The sequence below is a fragment of the Lactuca sativa genome, chromosome 4, assembly GCF_002870075.4.
Source record: "Lactuca sativa cultivar Salinas chromosome 4, Lsat_Salinas_v11, whole genome shotgun sequence".
In the NCBI taxonomy this organism is placed as follows: domain Eukaryota; kingdom Viridiplantae; phylum Streptophyta; class Magnoliopsida; order Asterales; family Asteraceae; genus Lactuca; species Lactuca sativa.
In genome coordinates, this window is record NC_056626.2 from 52,180,861 (window position 1) to 52,199,963 (window position 19,103).

The 19,103-nt window shown below is 38.2% G+C and overlaps 1 pseudogene; it reads right to left on the reverse strand.

Moving 5' to 3' along the window:
• Positions 1-366: 366 nt before the first annotated feature.
• LOC111876798 (uncharacterized) lies at positions 367-18,530 on the reverse strand (annotated as a pseudogene).
• Between the last annotated feature and the right edge of the window lie 573 nt (positions 18,531-19,103).

The following is a 19,103-nucleotide window of genomic DNA, read 5'->3' on the forward strand; positions in this document are numbered from 1 at the left end:
CTTCCACATAAGAGTTTCGCACAAAACTTATTTTTTTATGATGGTTGAGTTGTTTTTAAAAATTATGAAAGAAATACGCCTTATTAGTTATTACCTATGAAATATTACCAACAAAAACAGAGAAAATGTCATTGTAGCATAGTAAACTTTTATTATTTGCACGATTTGGTTACTAATGTTTTTTTTGCACAAAAGGTCTCTAAAGTATAATTTTATCTGGTAAATAGGGGAATTATCCAATTTGATTCTAGTTTCATCGCTTATACTTAGTCTATGTGGCCTTTTCTATTTTTTTTTATAAAAAATTAAAACATGGTTTTTCTCTTTTCTCTTAAATATTGAAACGTTTCATCGGTTATACTTAGTCTATCGGTCCAAACACAATCCGACATGTGCTTTATATACACCCCCCTTTTTTCCCCTTCACATCTTCTATATAATTCCCAATATAAAACTACACCCTCGACGTATATGTCATCAATTTCATCGACCTACTAGACTTCTCATCCCACAGGATGGCGAGGATTTCATCTTCTTCCCCTTTTCTCCATCCAACACGTAATTGATGTCATAAGTCCTCCGATTTTTCTTTTTGTCGTGTAGGGTTTGAGGAAATAGTAGGGCGTACCTTTGACGGAGACAATTTTTTCAATGGGATGAGTTCATTGAATGTCGGCATGATATGAGATATCAAAATTTTTATTTTTTATGAGAAGGCATCGTCAATGTAGTGGTCTCCAAAATTCAAGTTCGTGTTTTGGGCCAAATTCATTGGCATTGCTTTGTTTAAGGATTTTGCTTCCATTTTTACTCGAAGTTTGACTTTCCGACGAGTAAATAGGATTAGTTTAAGATCTCTAGGAAACCCTTATTCAGGTGAGAAATTGAATTGACTTCATGAGAATTATGATTAACTGAGGAAGAAATGAATAAGGAGATTGACCTTGTTTTCCATCAAAATTGTGGTATGTAAAGGTAATATGAGGTGATTTGTAATCTTTTTCATATTTTGTGGCTATGGTTGCTATCACAAAAATTTGATGAATTAGAGCTATCTTGAGATTGAGAATTGGGAAAAAGTACCAAGAACACCATCCCTAGATGGGTGGATGACGGTGGTGGGAGGCTGACGATGTTAATGGTGATAGGAGTTAGATTTGGCTGACATGTAGGGTTTCATTTATTAGGAAGGGTAGACATGGTGATGACGTGGCCAACTTCCCCTACTCATCATAGTGCCAAGTCACCAAGTTCACATGTTGACCGATTGAAATCGAGCAAAGTGGTGTAATTATTGATACGTTTGATATGTTTTATATGAGTTAAATGGTCTATTGTGCAAAAACAAAAATTAGCGACCAAATCAGACAAATAACAAAAGTTTATTGTGTTACAGTGACATTTTCCTATGTAAAAAAATATGTATGACTAATCAATAGAATTCTGATAAAAAAACCCTAAATTGTTATCGACAAATCACCAATAGTATTCGTAGAGAATTTACCAACAGATTACTGACCTATTAATTTAAAAAGAAATTACATTTTTCTTGATAATTTGTTGGAATTAGTTTTCAAAGTATTTTATTTTTCTTCATATTATTATTATTATTATTATTATTATTATTATTATTATTATAGTATTAGTCCTTATGATTTTGTTAGATTTGTAGTTTTAGTCTCTAAGTTCAAAAGTTGATAAGTTGCACATGTAACATCCCAAAAACTAGAAGGTAAAAATTTCAATTTTAATTCATTTTAAAGCATCCAGTAACCATATCAAAACAACCAAAAGTGTATCATAGTGAAATAATATCAGAGTACAAATCCCAAAATCACATAATGCGGAAAACATGGGCAGATGCGGTTTGATCAAGTCGGGTCTCTCCTTTTGGACTGGAAGTACCTGAAACATAAATTGAAAACCGTAAGCACAAAACTTAGTGAGCTCCCCTAAAATACCACATACCATACATACATAACAAACAAGCATATATGAGTGCTTGCAATCCCCTTTGGTCTATTTTAACCGTATACAATCAATCATATCTAGGTGCATGCAATTAGGGCTGTTCACTAATTGGATAAAACCGAATTGTCCAATTGGACAATTTGGATTGGACTATTTGGTTCGGATATTCGGATTTTTGGATTGGTTTTCAACAAAATCAAATTATTATTTTGGATTTCGGATTGGTTTTGCTTTATAAAATAAGAACCGAATAGTCCAAAAAAACCGAATAAATATTTATTATTTATTTATTTATAATATATATATATATATACATATATATATATATATATATATATATATATATATATATATATATATATATATATATAGTTATTTATTAATTTTGTAATTTATTTTTTCAAATAGGTTCAAAATGTTTCACCTGATAAAAAAAACATTAATATGCATTTTCTTTTAAAAGTTTTATATCTATAAAATATTTAACTATAATATATCTTTTTAGTAGTTGTTTATAAATTTCAAATCACAACTATATAATTTATTTTCGTTTATTGTGTAAAGTTGGATAATATTATAATTATATGTCGTTTTAAAATATTTTGGTTTTGAAAACCGAATCATAAAAACCGATCCAACCGAATTGTAATCGGATCGGATCGGATCGGGTTTGAATATAGTTTGGACTATTCGGATCCATGTTTTGAAAACTGAAATCAATTTGGATTCACTTGATTGGATCGGATCAAACCGATCCATCCAAACGAACACCCCTACTTACAATCCCCTTCAGTCTATTTCAACCAATATCCGGTCTATTTCACCCCTACCACTACCACATAATATCATAATAAAAGAATCACAGAGTCATCAAACAAATACATACATAACTGACAATTCTCACGAATATAATCATCATAGTACATCATAAACTAGTGGGTCGACATTGGTGTCTTCGACCCATAGATACAATGAAGGAAACTCACCTGAGACTGAAGGTATCAAATCACACTCGAGCTGCTGACTCACAAATTCTCTCAATCTCTAGAAGAAAAATCATGGTGACAAAGTCTGGATCTACAAGCTCCAATGCAACCAACACTTCTACAATGAGTTCCTTCTATTCCAAGGTGCACCAAGAACACTCCAAAGCACTTAAAAACACCTTCTTTTTAATCACAAGGCTCAAACTAAGGTTAGGGTTTCAAGAGAGGGTGTTGGAGAGGTGGAGGCTAAGAATGAAATGGGTTTAAGGGAGTTAAGGAGTTTAAATAAGGCTCAAATCAAGAAAATAGGGTTTGGGTACTGATCGTATATGCCCAACATAATCAATTTAGGCCCAACATACTAGGGATGTGCTAGTACGCCCAACGTACGCAGCTCAACCCAAAACCGCCCTAACATCAAACTTCTTCGTTTCAACTATGATTTCAATTATCTTTATATCCATGGAAAGGTGTTGAGAAGCTCTACAACCCTATCAACTCTCATTTTCCTTAAAACTTACCGAACTTAAATCCAAAATTCATAAAAGGCTCAAACTATCACTTAACAGTTATACCCTTGGGCTCCAAAGCACCAAACGAACTCTCGGGTCACCTAATCTACCATACCCACATCCAAAGTGGTCTAAATCTCTCTTTTCCCCAAGGCACAAAGCCTTATGATAATTGGTCTTCGCATCACGACCCCAGATTATGAAATGATTCGAAACAGGGTGTTACAACACCCATGTTGTTTTAAAAAATTACAGTTTATGTCCTTTTATCCATATAAAAAGACTACTTTGCCCTTTCTTATAAAAAGACTATCCATATAAAAAGACTACTTTGCCCTTTCTTATACATTTTTTTAAACTTTTTTGTTTATTAACAACAAAAAAGAATAAAGAATGTGGATCCAACCACCCTTATCCCTTACCTCTACCCCACACCACTCACATCAACCCTATTATATCTTTCATATCTCGTCGACATCACCCACAACCTGTAACCTCCACCTCCTCCATTACGTGTAATGTTTTCTCTCATTCACCATCGACCTCATTCGCTTCTACCACCAACACCACACTTAAACCACTACCTCCCTCCATTAATTTCCTCATTGATGCTCACACCACCAATGACCAAAACTATAATGCCGTAAATTTAGGCTACATATAATAAGTAATAATTATTAAAATTAAATCCTTGATTCGGATAATCTATAGTCGTGTGCACTGCAGACTATATAATACAAGTTTCGTATTAAGGAAAAATACAAAGAATGTATGATGTTAAAAGGTACGAAGATAATGGTTGAATTTTGGATAAAGTCACCAAAATGAAAGTCGTAGTACTCTTTAAGTTATGAATTTTGGTCAAATGAATACTAAAATCGGAGTCTGTACGAGAAAATTATGATTTTTGCAAAATCGTTAAAACTTATAAAAATAGGGATGAAAAATAAATTCAGAATTAGTTGATGGAGTCTAAAGGAATGTTCTAGATCTCATCGATAGCTACATGTGGAAAAAAAGAACGTCAAAAATGAAGTCCGTATGAAGAAGTTATGGAATTTACAAAATCTACGATTTGTGCCCCGCGTAACACGCCAGGTGCGCACCTGGTGCGCGACTCGCACTTCTAGCAGGTAAAAACGCAGACCATAAAGAGTCCGACACGTAGCACAAAGTGGCTGTGAGACGTAGCCTTAAAATGTGCGACGTGCACCCCTTTTGCACACCGTGCACCCCAAAAATGTCTATAAATATGTTGTAATGACCCATTTCTTTCCTCACACCTCTTCCATTCATTCTTCTTGAGTTTCTCTCGATTTTGACCCATTTTCCCTTAGTTTTAGCCTTTGGCAAAACCCTGCGATTCGTGAAATAGTAGTAGCTAGCAAGTAGAAGCTCTGCCAATGCAATTTCCTAACTTTTGTTAGGAAAATCTTTGTAAGTTAAGCTACACTCTATCTCTTTACATGAAACTTATATTTAAATTCATAATTCGTTATTATGAACCTATAAATAAGATTTATCAGTGATTCCATGTTGTTATACTGATTGATCTACTTACAGGGATGATTTCTAGGCTAGATTTAATGAGGTGTTTAAAGTGGGATTTCCAAACAATATAGTCTGTATACAAAACAAACCCTACCTCCGATATGATCTTACCTGGTTATCCCTTATCAACTATAGATCAGCAGACATTGGGATTATTGCAAAATCTAGAGTATAATTATTATAGTCTCCAGGATCATGAAAATAGACTAAGATTTAGCATTATGTACATCCAGGTCTTTTGAAAAGGTGTTGAGTCGAAGAGCTTCCCTAATCTCCAGTCATCATTGTTATCTACTGAGTGCATAGTTACTTTAATCTTACACATAGATATGAAGTATCAAGATAATTTCATGCTTTATGTGCTTATTATTTGTGCCAAAAATGTTATGTGTTAGATAAAATAATATAAGATGACATTTAAATTGATTTAATCATATAAGTATTATATACTTATAAATATGTGTTGGGTAGTGATAGGGGATGGTAGATAGGAGATGATAGATAAGTGATGGTAGATAGGTAAATATAAGTAGGTGATGATAAATAGGAGATGACTTGGAGATGCACCGACCTTGAATTGCGATGTTGCGATGTAGTCATCTACCAGAGTATAGATGACGGCCGTTGACTAATCTAATTAAACAAGTAATGTGGAAACACTGGCATGCTCTGTAGGTGATGAATTACGAGTTCAGGCGATGTAGCAAATACGTATTCATGTGATGATACTCTAACCCTTATTGGACACGTATTGGGGGAGTAATTTCCGAAATAGTATTGTCAATGCGATGTAGGCGATGATCCTTAGGAAAAATCCTTAGCAATAAGCATATAAGGAAATGTAATGTAGGAAATGATAGGTAAAACGATGTAGGTGATGACCCTTAGGATAATCCGTTAAAGAATAATAAATAAGAAAACAAAGATGGGTAATTGGGTTAATTGTTTTTTTGATGATTAAACACATTAACTATATTATTGTGGTTTGAAAATCCAATGACTCACCAGGTTACTCAACCCGACCCACTCAAATTCTTTGTATCACAGGTAGCAGTATAAAGTTGCATGCATGATGAGAGATTCAAGGAGATGTAGTATGTTAGTCTAAGATAATTCAAGGCTCGTTTATGCTTATGTTTCTATATTGACGATAACATCCCAAGTTTTATAAATAAAACACATTTCTTCGAAAATGTTTTAATAATATTATTATCATGATTTTGGGACCAATTCCGCATAATCAATCTTTTCTAAAGGAATACTCTGATTTAATAAACATAAACAAATCAGTATTTCCTGGCCGTAAAAATGAGATATCACAAAAACCATAATACTCCTCGTCGACTTGAACCCAAAAATCCTAACCTCTCTGTTCACAAACTCTATCGATCCATAAAATGATTCAACAACAAAACATTGCCTCCGTCCATTTCTTTCATTGCCAGTACTCATCCAAAATCACTTATGGGTTACTCTATGTGATGATTGATAACAAAATTGATGATGATAAATTTTATCAGATGTTTTAGAATTTGATTGGGGTAAAGATAAAGATCTACATGATCGATTTTGATTGGATTCCTGCCACCACATTTTATCAGATGTTTTAGAATTTGATTGGGTTACTCTATATATATATATATATATATATATATATATATATATATATATATATATATATATATATATATATGTTCAAATGTTTCTAGCAACTATTGTGTGCATGAATGCACCGATAGGAATTTAGGGAATAATTAAATTAATAACGTAACGACCAAAAATTTCCAACCAATTTAAAACATTTTAATCCATTCCAAAAATCATTAAGTTAATACAACTTGTTTTCAAAACAGTTTTAAACGTCAGAGTATCCCCAGAACCACATCACAAAATCATGAAATATGAAGAGCGGTACGATCACACCTTTGCCTTGCCACGATCACCTGGAGTACCTAAAACAATAAACCAAAACCGTAAGCTTGAAAGCTTAGTGAGTTCCCCTAAAATACCCATACACACATAACCATACACATACATCAATAAACAGCATACTACGGGTCCAATCAACCACCGGGTTGGAATACCCCAGGCCATCAACCATTGGGTTGGAATGCCCACACACCTATACATACAATAACTACTATGGGTCCAATCATCCCTCGGGATGGAATACCCCAGGCCCACAACCATCGGGTTGGAATGCCCACATACTAGCAAACATGTGCATTTATCAAATAATTACATAACAGTCTACTGAAACAATATACTAGGGCCCTATCATCCTACCGGGATGGAATACCCTCTACAACTATTCAAACATGCACTCATATCACATGTAATCTCTTACCAGCACACAGACAGTCCGACCAGCTACAGGGCACTAAGCATAACCACATCCAGTCTACCAGGATGCCAATCTAACCAACCATACTAGCATATAGTCATCCATTTTAGCAGAATACCATACTAACATATCACAACGCAATTACTCAAATAAAAATTCAAAGGGCCGGCCTTGGTGCCTTAGACCCTTGGTGGTATCTAAAAATCCCCGTACTACTGCTCCTCTAGCTCCCCGAACTATCAATGCCACAATAATACTTAGCCCAAAATACAATATCCTTCTAAGGGTAAATTTACCAATTTACCCTTTACCCAATCTGGTCCATGACTAAGGCCCAAAACCAAAATATGAAAGGCCCAACACTAGGTAAGCTTCTCAATCCCACTAGTGACCCACTAATGGCCCAATTTGCTATATTGGGCCCAATCCCCTAATGGGCCTCACCCTAAGCCCAAAATATATTCCTTGGTCCATATGATATGATTTCTGATGGCCCACTAAGGCCCAAGTACCCAAACATGCCCCAAACCACGGCCCAAAAACTCATGATCCATACAGACAGAGTACACGAGGCGTTCCCCCATGTACGCTAAGCGTACGGGCAAAATGATGAGTATGCTGCGCGTACCTGCACGTACACTCAGCATAATGCCCCTGTTAAGTCCTTTTTCCATTAAGTGCTTATTACTCCATTTCAGGGGCTCCAAACTCAGATCCAGTTCCTCTTTCATGCCTTATTCCATAAAGTCACTGACTTGGTGACTTTACTTGGCCCCAAACAACTCAAACTCCAAAAATGATCATCTACTTTCATGAAATGTTCCTATCACTTGCATGGCTCTGTTGGATATAGTGTCTAAGTCCATAACTTTATTTGGTATGTACTTGACCCGACCCGACAAGGTCCATTTGAGTTGCATGGCATTGCAATACTTTGATAAACTAAATGAGAGAAAGGACACTTGTGATTATTAATATATTATAAGTTCTAATATATTAATAATAGTATTATTTAATTAGTGTCGATCAAGTATTAATTTAGAATTAATTTGGTGATCAAAATGAGACTAATTAAATATATAGGGTTGATTATGACAATCATCTAATCTTTTATGGTGGATTTATGATCCATGGTTTATGGAGTTGGGTTATAAGCATTTGGAGCTCCATGTATAGTTCATGGGAGTTACAAACCCATGGATCATTACAAATGAAGAGTCATGACAATTAAGGGCATTCATGTGTAAACCCTAATTGTGACAACACTATAAAAGCAGCCCTATAGCTAGCAAAATCAGACCACTAGTGATTTCTAAGAAGGCATAACTGATTTTGATTGCAAGTGTATTCTCTCAAGTTATTCCATGTCTTGTGGTGTTGTGTGAAGCATTTGAGGCACAACATTTGGGGTGCTAGGCTCACAAAGTCTTCAAGGAATCCAAGCAACAACAAAGGTATGTACTTCTACTAGTTTTATATTACATGTTCCTCATGTCATGCTAGTTAGGAAGTAAACCTTGGAAAAATCAAAATTTCATGTGTATTAGAGAAAACATAGATTCAAGGTTTCTAGGGTTGCATGTACACCATAGGAGTGTTAGAATGCTCAAAACCCATCAATGGTATCAAAGAAAATCGATCAGTGGAACCATAGGAGTGTTAGAATGCACTCTGACACATTAACTCGTCGAGTCCATGGAGGAATCGACGAGTCCATGACCAAACTCATCCTACTCGTCGATTAGGTTCTTAGACTCGACGAGTAGGAGCCCGGAAATGCAGCTTTTCGACTTTTGCTGCTGGAAATGGACTAGAAACATTACCCTAAACTGTTTTGGTGTTTTAAAACTTATTTTAGATGGTGTAATGTTTATGCTAATCCATTTACAATGTCTAATATCACAATTCCATGATTTATATGTGTTAATATGATTCTTGTAATTTTGATATGAATGTTCATGTTCTTATGAGTTTTAGAAGATCATAGGAATTATGTGTTATTTGCTTGTAGTGTAATTCTTGATCTTAATGGCTAATGATGGAATCTATAACTTGTCCTCAAGTTATGGATAGCCAAAAGTCACTTCTTTAAAAGTGTCATTAATGAATAAGAGGTTACATAAAATGAAGAGTCTTCATTTTTATGGACCATTAAACTAATAAGTTACAAGTTGAAGAGTCTTGAAATAGTTTCAAATCTTGCCCTCAAGTTTGGAATTTGTAAAGTCTCACACATTAATAATTTAATTCCAAAATAGATCCTTGGAATAATAATAGTTTAAAATTCAACCCTTATACTTCTATAATATTAAAAGTTTAATCATTATATATATGTATAAGAATAAGTCAGTCTTACCGCAAGTAGGCCTCATTCACGAAGCTGGTCTATAAGGGGGGATAAGGTTGTTGCCTATAAAATGGCAGCTTAATGAGTGTCCACTCTCACCCACCGCTTCCTTGACTGGTGGAGGGTCGTTAGCCGAACGGGTAGGATAGGACCTTAATCCTCATTAAAAGTATAATGAAATTATAAAGTAACTAAACCTTTATTAATTCCCAATCTTAGTTACTTTAAGAAAATGTGAAATAAGTGCTAACCCATGAAATTACACTTTGCACCTTGCCAAGTCGTTAGTAGAGCGTGTGTGGTTAAACGACACACTAACGATGACTAGTAAGAGTGGCAAAGGGTGACTTAAGTTTTATCATAGATCGGTGGAGCGCGTGTGGTTAACCGGCACATCGATTAGATGTTAAAATTAAGGGTACCAAGTCAATTTGCATGGTTATTCACACCTTGTTTGTGATCCTCGACATCCCAGTCACAAACTTGAGAGGGCACAATTGAGATTCAAACATGCCATTGAAAGTTCAATGTATCCCAAAAGATCTAGGAGTTTCAAATCCAATTAAAACTTAATAATTTATTTCATTTATAATGGTGGAAATTGGTAAATCGTCATTTACCTACCTTCAAATGTTTCATAGCTTAGATTACGGCATCCCTCTTCCAAGTTATGAAATAGTTTGTGGGGTCCTAGCCTTAATATTTCATTTGGGTGACTTATTAAGGACTCTTCATCTAATTACACTCATCCTTCTTTCTTTCAGATGTCTTCCAACACTACTACTGGCTCAAACCCTACAGGCTCCTTTTCCCTCATGAACTTGTGTGGGAAAGTCACTTTTGATGGGTCTAACTTCAATGAATGGATTAGAAACATCAGGATGACTACCTACTATTAAACACGGAATTTGTCCTTGATAAGGAGCTTAGGGTCATCAATGAGTCCATTGCTACTCCTAAGGAGGTTGCGAAGTACACTGCACATGATAGGGATGCTACCAAAGTGTCCTGCATCATGTTGGCTACCATGACTCCCGAACTCCAGAAATCCTATGAAGATTTCTACCCCTATGAGATGCACCTCGATCTGATGGATAGGTACCATCAGAGTGCGCTTCAAGAGAGGTATGAAATCATCTCCTCCATGATAACGGCCAGGATGAAGGATGGTGAACCCATCACCGGTCACTTGCAGAAAATGCAAAGGTTCGTGGACCGGTTGCTGAAGCTGAATGTGAACTTCCCTGAGGACTTGGCGATTGATATCATTATCCATTCCTTACCTCCAAGTTATGATCAGTTTCGTATGACTTATCATATGAACAAGGAGGAAGTCACACTTAGCAAACTTCAAGGACTTTTAAGGATTGCTGAAAGTGGCTTTAAAGGTAAGTCGGCTATTACTTCTACTCCTACTCCTACAGCAGCCCCTGTTCTGGCAATTGTGCAGGGAAAGGGGAAGAAGAGGAAGACCCCTTCGAAGGGTACCAAGGGAAAGTCCCTTGATGGATCCTCTTCAAATGGGACCAAGAAAGGTCTCATTCCTCCTTCCTCAAACCCAAAGGAAGCATAATGCTTCTACTGCCACGAAAAGGGGCACTAGAAGTGAAGCTGCCCCAAGTACCTGCAAGATGTGAAGGATGGGAAAGTTAAACCCACCCATGCAGGTATTTATACAATATTGTCTAATAACTCGTCTAATGCTAATTCTTGGGTGCTTGATACAGGTTGTGGTATTCACATTTGTACTGATTTGCAGGGCCTAAGAAGAAGTGAGCAAGTGGAGCACGGGAAAATAAACTTAGTCATGGGCAACAGGAAAGCATCACCTATCACCAAGATAGGAGTTTATTCTTTATTGCTTAATAATGGGTTAATGTTAGATTTGAATAAATGTTGTTACTCGCCTGAAATGGCGAGAAATATTGTTTCTCTTCATAGTTTGTACAAACAAGGTTTCACCTTTTTGTTTGATAATAAAATTGGTGCTATTGATGCTTTTTGTAATGATGTGTTTTATTTTAAAGCATTACCTTGTGATGGTGTATAAGAAACTGTGTCGATTGTAGACCACTTAGGAAATAATGTATATCATATTGATTCTTCGATGAGCTTAGATAAAGCATCCTTGTGGCATTGTCGGCTTGGACATGTTAACAAGATACGCATAGGCCAACTCCAGAAGGCTGGAGTTTTGGAATCATTTGACCTAAAGTCGGATGATAGTTGCGAGTCTTGTTTACTTGGAAAAATGACAAAGTCACCCTTCACTGGTTCTTGTGAGAGGGGTGAGGGTTTGTTGGACCTTATACACACAGATGTTTGTGGACCCTTCAAATCAGCCAAAATGGATGCTAATCGGTACTATGTGACTTTCACTAATGATTACAGCAGATATGAATATATCTACTTAATCAAGCATAAGTCAGAAACCTTTGAAAAGTTTAAAGATTTTAAACATGAAGTCGAGAATCAATTGGGCAGGAACATTAAGATGCTTTGATCCGATCGTGGTGGTGAGTATCTTAGTGCAGAGTTCCTCGACTATCTCAAGGAATGTGGGATCATCTCACAATTGACACCTACCAGGACACCACAGTTGAATGGTGTGTCTGAGAGGCGTAATCGAACCTTGTTGGACATGGTTCGTTCCATGATGAGTCGAGCTTCGTTACCAGTCTCATTCTAGGGGTATGCCTTAGAGACTGTCGCCCATATCCTTAATCTAGTCTCTACTAAAAAAGGTTGCCAAAACACCTCACGAGATGTGGACTGGGAAAGTTCCCAATCTAGACCACATCAAGATTTGGGGTTGCGAAGCTTTTATGAGGCGCGAGTCTCATGACAAGCTTGAACCTCGAAGTGAGAGGTGTATTTTCATTGGCTATCCACAAAGATCCTTTGGTTACCTCTTCTACAGACCCAACAATAATATGGTCTTTGTAGCAAGAATAAGAGTCTTTCGTGAGAGAGAATTTATAAGCCAAGGGGACAGTGGGAGGCAAATTGACCTTCAAGAGCTTCAAGATTCAAGTAGTGAAGGAACCTCAAACACTATCAACAAAACTGAGGAGGAAACTCCTGTTGAGCCGATAGATGAGTCCGTACCTCTGAGGTGTTCCACTAGAGTTAGGAACACACCTGAATTTTATTATGGTTATCACATCACCACTGAAGGTGATACATTTATTAGTGATAGTACACTAATAGATTTGGATGAACCTAATAATTACAGGGAAGCCATGGCAGGCCTCGAGTCTGCTAAATGGAAGGAGGCTATGGACAGAGAGATTCAGTCCATGTATGACAATCAAGTGTGGACCTTGGTTGACAATGTACCAGGTCGTACGACAGTTGGGTGCAAATGGATCTTCAAAAAGAACACCGGCATGGATGGGAAGGTACACACCTACAAAGCAAGACTGGTGGCAAAGGGCTTTACTCAAACTCCAGGAGTTGACTATGATGAAACATTTTCACCAGTAGCAAAGATTAAGTCTATTAGAGTTTTGCTGGCCATAGCTACATTTCATGATTATGAAATATGGAAAATGGATGTCAAAACCGCTTTCCTTAATGGAAAGTTGGCTGAGGATGTTTACATGGCTCAGCCAGAGGGTTTTGTCGATGAAAAGTACCCTAATAGGGTGTGTAAGCTTGAGAAATCCATTTATGGATTGAAACAAGCATCTCGTAGATGGAATCTTTGCTTCGATGAGAAAGTCAAAGAGTTTGGCTTTTCGAGGAGCGAAGATGAGTCCTGTGTATATGTTAGGGCTAGTGGGAGCATAGTCAGCTTTCTGGTGTTGTATGTGGATGACATACTGCTCATAGGAAATGAAATCCCAACCCTGGAGTAGGTTAAGTCCTGGCTTGGGAAGTGTTTCTCTATGAAGGATCTTGGAGAAGTTGCCTATATCCTAGGGATAAGGATAATGAGAGACAAGAGTAAGAGACTAATTGGACTTAGTCATAGTACCTACTTGGATAAGGTGTTGAAGAGTTTCTGCATGGAAGAATCCAAGAAAGGGGAATTACCTATCCAGAGTAATGCCAAGCTGAGTAAGACTCAGAGTCTAGCAGAGATGAGTCATATACCATATGCTTCGTTGTGGGCTCTATCATGTATGATATGACTTGTACTCGCCCTGATGTGGCCTTTGCTTTGAGCATGGTCAGTAGATATCAAGGGAACCCTGTCAAGGCTCACTGGACTGTGGTAAAGAACATTCTCAAGTATCTGCGGAGGACTAAGGACTGGGTCCTTACCCTCGGTGGCAGTGATGACTTGAGAGTGGAAGGATATAGTGATGCTAGCTTTCAGACTGATAGGGATAATTTCCGCTCTCAGTCAGGCTGGGTTTTTATCCTAAATGGAGGAGTAATTACTTGGAAAAGTTCCAAGCAGGAGACAGTAGCTGATTCTACTTGTGAATCAGAGTACATAGAAGCGAGTGAAGCAGCAAAAGAGGATATATGGCTAAAGAACTTCATCGGAGACCTTGGAGTTGTACCAACTATAAAGGAGCCAATGGAAATTTTCTGTGACAGCGAAAGTGCGGTTGCTTTGGCTAAGGAACCAAGAGATCACGGGAGATCTAGGCACATTGACAGAAAATACCATTTCATCAGACATCGAATAGAAGAAGGACTCCTCGTGGCAAAGAGGGTATCATCGGATGAGAACCCAGCAGATCCCCTCACGGAGGGATTGAGTAGGGTTAAGCATTTACAGCATGCGAGGCGCATTGGGCTGAAGGATGATACTAGTTTCAATAATTAGATTTCTGAAACTTGTAAAATGTAATTGACATTTTGATGATTAAATAAAAGTTGTTATTTATTTATGAGTAAAGTGTTACTATGTTATGTTAATCATTTACTATGGTTTCAATTTTGCATGTTTTGACTTCCAGAATAATTATTTTATTCAAACTCTCCACAGTCGGTCATATGTCGAAAGTAGATATGAATCAAGACTGTCATGAATTTGGCTTGTAAGATTTGTCTAAGGTGCATTAGACATAACAATGGTTGCTACAACATTCATGAGTGCTCATAAGTCCTGAGTATTGGATTCAACCCACGCTCACTTGCATCACTTCATGAAATTTATCTCGAGTGATCGTGAGACGGTAATATCATATAAATCTTCAAACCTAGAGATATGAGTTATTGACTATGAGTTGGTTATCCATTGATTGTACGAAAACGCATTGGTAACTCGATGTTATAAAACATGCTTTTGTGCATAATTCAACAAGTAGTCAGTACAAGCATATGAGTCAAAGTTTATCTGTTCCTTCTAGAAATAGAAGCGACATTTGGGCCCCTCGATGATTTGGTTTTGACCTATGTACCGGGCCCGGTCAGAACCTAATTGATGTGTTCAATTTAGTTTTATGTCAAAACAATTCAGAGATCAAGAAACAAATGCTGGACAATAAGTAAGACCATGTTTCATGTGTTTGTCCGACTGATATCTTAAGAGCAGAGAATTATATGATCACTTATCATAAATGGCGTATCATTATCATCTCAATTTCGAGAGACTTTGAAAGAGCTACGATTGCTAGTCAGATCCTGAATTCATATCTGCAAATATAGTTATTAGACTTATCCAAGTGGGAGATTGTTGGATATAATGTCTAAGTCCATAACTTTATTTGGTATGTACTTGACCCGACCCAGCATGGTCCATTTGGGTTGCATGGCATTGCAATACTTGGATAAACTAAATAAGAGAAAGGACACTTGTGAATATTAACATATTATAAGTTCTAATATATTAAAAATAGTATTATTTAATTAGTGTCGATCAAATATTAATTTAGAATTAATTTGGTGATCAAAATGAGACTAATTAAATATATAGGGTTGATTATGAAAATCATCTAATCTTTTATGGTGGATTTATGATCCATGGTTTATGGATTTGGGTTATAACCATTTGGAGCTCCATGGATAGTTCATAGGAGTTACAAACCCATGGATCATTAGAAATGAAGAGTCATGACAATTAAGGGCATTCATGTGTAAACCCTAATTGTGACAACACAATAAAAGGAGCCCTATAGCTAGCAAAATCAGACCACTAGTGAGTTCTAAGAGGGCATAACCAATTTTGAGTGAAAGTGTATTCTCTCAAGTTATTCCAAGTCTTGTGGTGTTGTGTAAAGCATTTGAGGCACAACATTTGGGGTGCTAGGCTCATAAAGTCTTCAAGGAATCCAAGCAACAACAAAGTTATGTACTTCTACTAGTTTTATATTACATGTTCCCCATACCATGCTAGTTAGGAACTAAACCTTGGAAAAATCAAATTTGCATGTGTATTAGAGAAAACATAGATCCAAGGTTTCTAGGGTTGCATGTACACCATAGGGTGTTAGAATGCTCAAAACCCATCAGGCTCCATTAAAATCGTCAAGGTATCAACATTATGTTCTATGTGGTCATTTAGCACCAAGGGTGGCAACCCTTGGACTGGAAATCGGATTTAGGCTATAAAGCTTCCACCTTGGACCAAAAACTATTTCATAACCTAACACACAAGATCTAATCATCTATAGATAAAGTTGTGAGCTTTTTACCTCAAAAAGGTTCCAAAAGGTGATGCTATCTCAGATCTATGAGCTCCAACCACCCAACTCCTTCTTTGCCAACTACTTCTTTCTTCTTCCAAGCCCTCCTATACCAAACCAAGCTCTCCAAGGTCAAATACCCACAACAATGGAGGAAGAACGGCTACTTAGGGTTTCTGAGGGTAAGAGGGCAGATATGGAGGCTAGGGTGGGAACCATTATGTTCCTTATATAGTGGTTGGCCCTAAAAATAGGGTTTTCTAGACACTGGACGTATGCTGGGCGTACATCCTGTACGTTGGGCGTACGCCTCTAACACCCGCGTTCATTTAACCCATCTACATTGGGCGTAAACTGCACACGCATGCATTCCATGCATGCCTAGGACCCTTTTTTCCAAATATTTCCTTTAGGGACCATTATTGTCACTATCTTTAAAGTGACCTAACTCCTTCATCCTAAGTCCATTTCTGACGAACTTTATATCCATGACAAGGTGGCGAGAAGTCCAACGCTTCCAGCAACACCCCCAGTCTGAAACCTTCTCCAATGAACCCAATGCCCATAAAAGACCGAAATTCCCTTACCCTTGGTCTCAGGAATCCGTAAATAAACGCTTTTTAGAATGGGGTGTTACAATTCTCCCCCACTTAAATCTGATTTCGTCCTCGAGATCGCTAACTACCAATTCTAGCTACCCAAAATCCCGAAAGGCACATTCACCACCCTAAAGTGTGACGATCTCCAAGGAGCTAAGTTAACTTTAAACTCCAACTCGAAGAAAATACGCGCACATTCTCATGCGTCATCAAATGCCTACTTCCCCGAAGTACCCTCTACTTAGGAAGTTAGATTGGATCTGTCTCCCTGACAGGCCGCCCAAACTAACCATTACATGTTCTCTTCCATCACTATCGAATGGACTACTCAACCCTGGGAACCCGAGGTTCCAGCCCGAAAATATAACCACGGGTCATAATCTGCTGCTGACAGCACTTGCTCTCTTTTAACTCATAACCAAATGTACATACAACAACCCCCCTCACAGAACCATCACTCACACCTGGCCCAATCAGCCTCGGGTTGGAATACCAGGCATGCCTACGATGGGTCCGCTCATCCCTAGAATACCCTCGCATCCCTACACATGTTTGGCCCAATCAACCCTCGGGTTGGAATACCAAACACATAAGGTCCAATCAATCATAGGGTCCGGTCATCCTCATGATGGAATACCCTAGATTGGAATACCACTACACACATACCCCAGGGTCACACCCCCTGCTAGAAAATCCAAGGATCTCCCCTCGCATCCCCTTTAAATTCCTCTGATTCGACACAACCGAGTACCACTCATCAACATCTCCTCAATACGTCTATCTAAAACTTGCTACCGTAGGGAACATAATTATCACGATCTCTACTCCCACAACCTTGCAGCATCAACCATTGCCACAACATCAACACTCCTCCTTACACTATCCACTGATAGATCACGATGACATTTCATAACTCATATACTCGGAATCTGAACACCCAACTGATAAACCTATACAGGATCCTCATCACACTTCCTTGACATGTTCATCTCTTGGAGACAGACCCCCCGATTGTTATTGGCATATCAGCATACTTCATACTCGCTCATAGATCTACCACTCATACAGAGTCTTTAACTTAACTGGGCCGTCTCATTGCTCCACTCTAGAAATCATCATCCAATTGCATGAGGCAGCTTTTCCAAAGCAAACGCCTTATTTGAGAATTCCCAATTCTCCCCCACTTAGAGCACTAACTACTATCTACCGGCGGAAAAACTGATACGCGACTCAAACGTCCCAATACAAGGTAGCGAACCTCAAAAGAATCTAGGTTCCTGCCGATGATCTCCAAAACCTTGAATCACGGCTACTCATCCTGGTCTTTCTCTCAAATGCACCATCAGATTATATCCATCTAAGATCCCTTAACAATCGATTCTCACTAGCATCTCCTATGCCCTAACAACTCATGAAAGAAAATAAATAGAACTCATAATGCCAACAAAAGATAGGAAAAAGACATACCGGCTGTCACCTCTGGCGCTGTCCTGATCTCTTCTGCCACAAGCTGATAGGCACGCCCTGGAGCCTTTGGAGGCTCTGCTCTACCCTGACCCCCGTCGGTAAGTCTCAAAGTGGCTGGTGTTGGGTCCTGCACTGGCCTGGCAGCCAGTAGAGGACACTGGGCCTTCATATGGCCAACCTAATCGCAATGATAACAAAGTCAAACTCCGGCAGGTGGATCCTGCAGCCTGCAATCCCTGGCTATGTGGCCCTCCTTGCCATACTTGTGGCACCAGAAGAAGAATGACAACTTCCTTCATGTACCTTGCCGCACTTTCCACAAGTGCGACTCCTCTGACCTACCTGTCGATAATCAGCGGCCCTCATCCGTTTCGGCGCAGGCTGCGACTGCACTGGGGCCTACCTCTGCTCTCTCATCTAAAGCTCGATCTCTAACTCGCACCGCCTAGTGGCCTCCTGCAACTCCAACAAGGTATCACATCTCTGCGTAGACACAAACTGTCAAATATCTGTCTTAAGCATGCTCAGATACCGAGTTATCTGAGCCTTCTTTGAAGCAAACTCAGGGCAAAACATCGCCCTCTCCGTAAACATCCTGGTGATCTCCGTCACCGACTCAGAATCCTGCTTCAATTCCAAAAACTCCTGAGCCAATCTCTCTGGCTCCACTCGCGGAACATAACGAGTACTGGACATCTCTTAGAACTGATCGCAAGTAACCGCAGCTCATTGCGCATCAGAA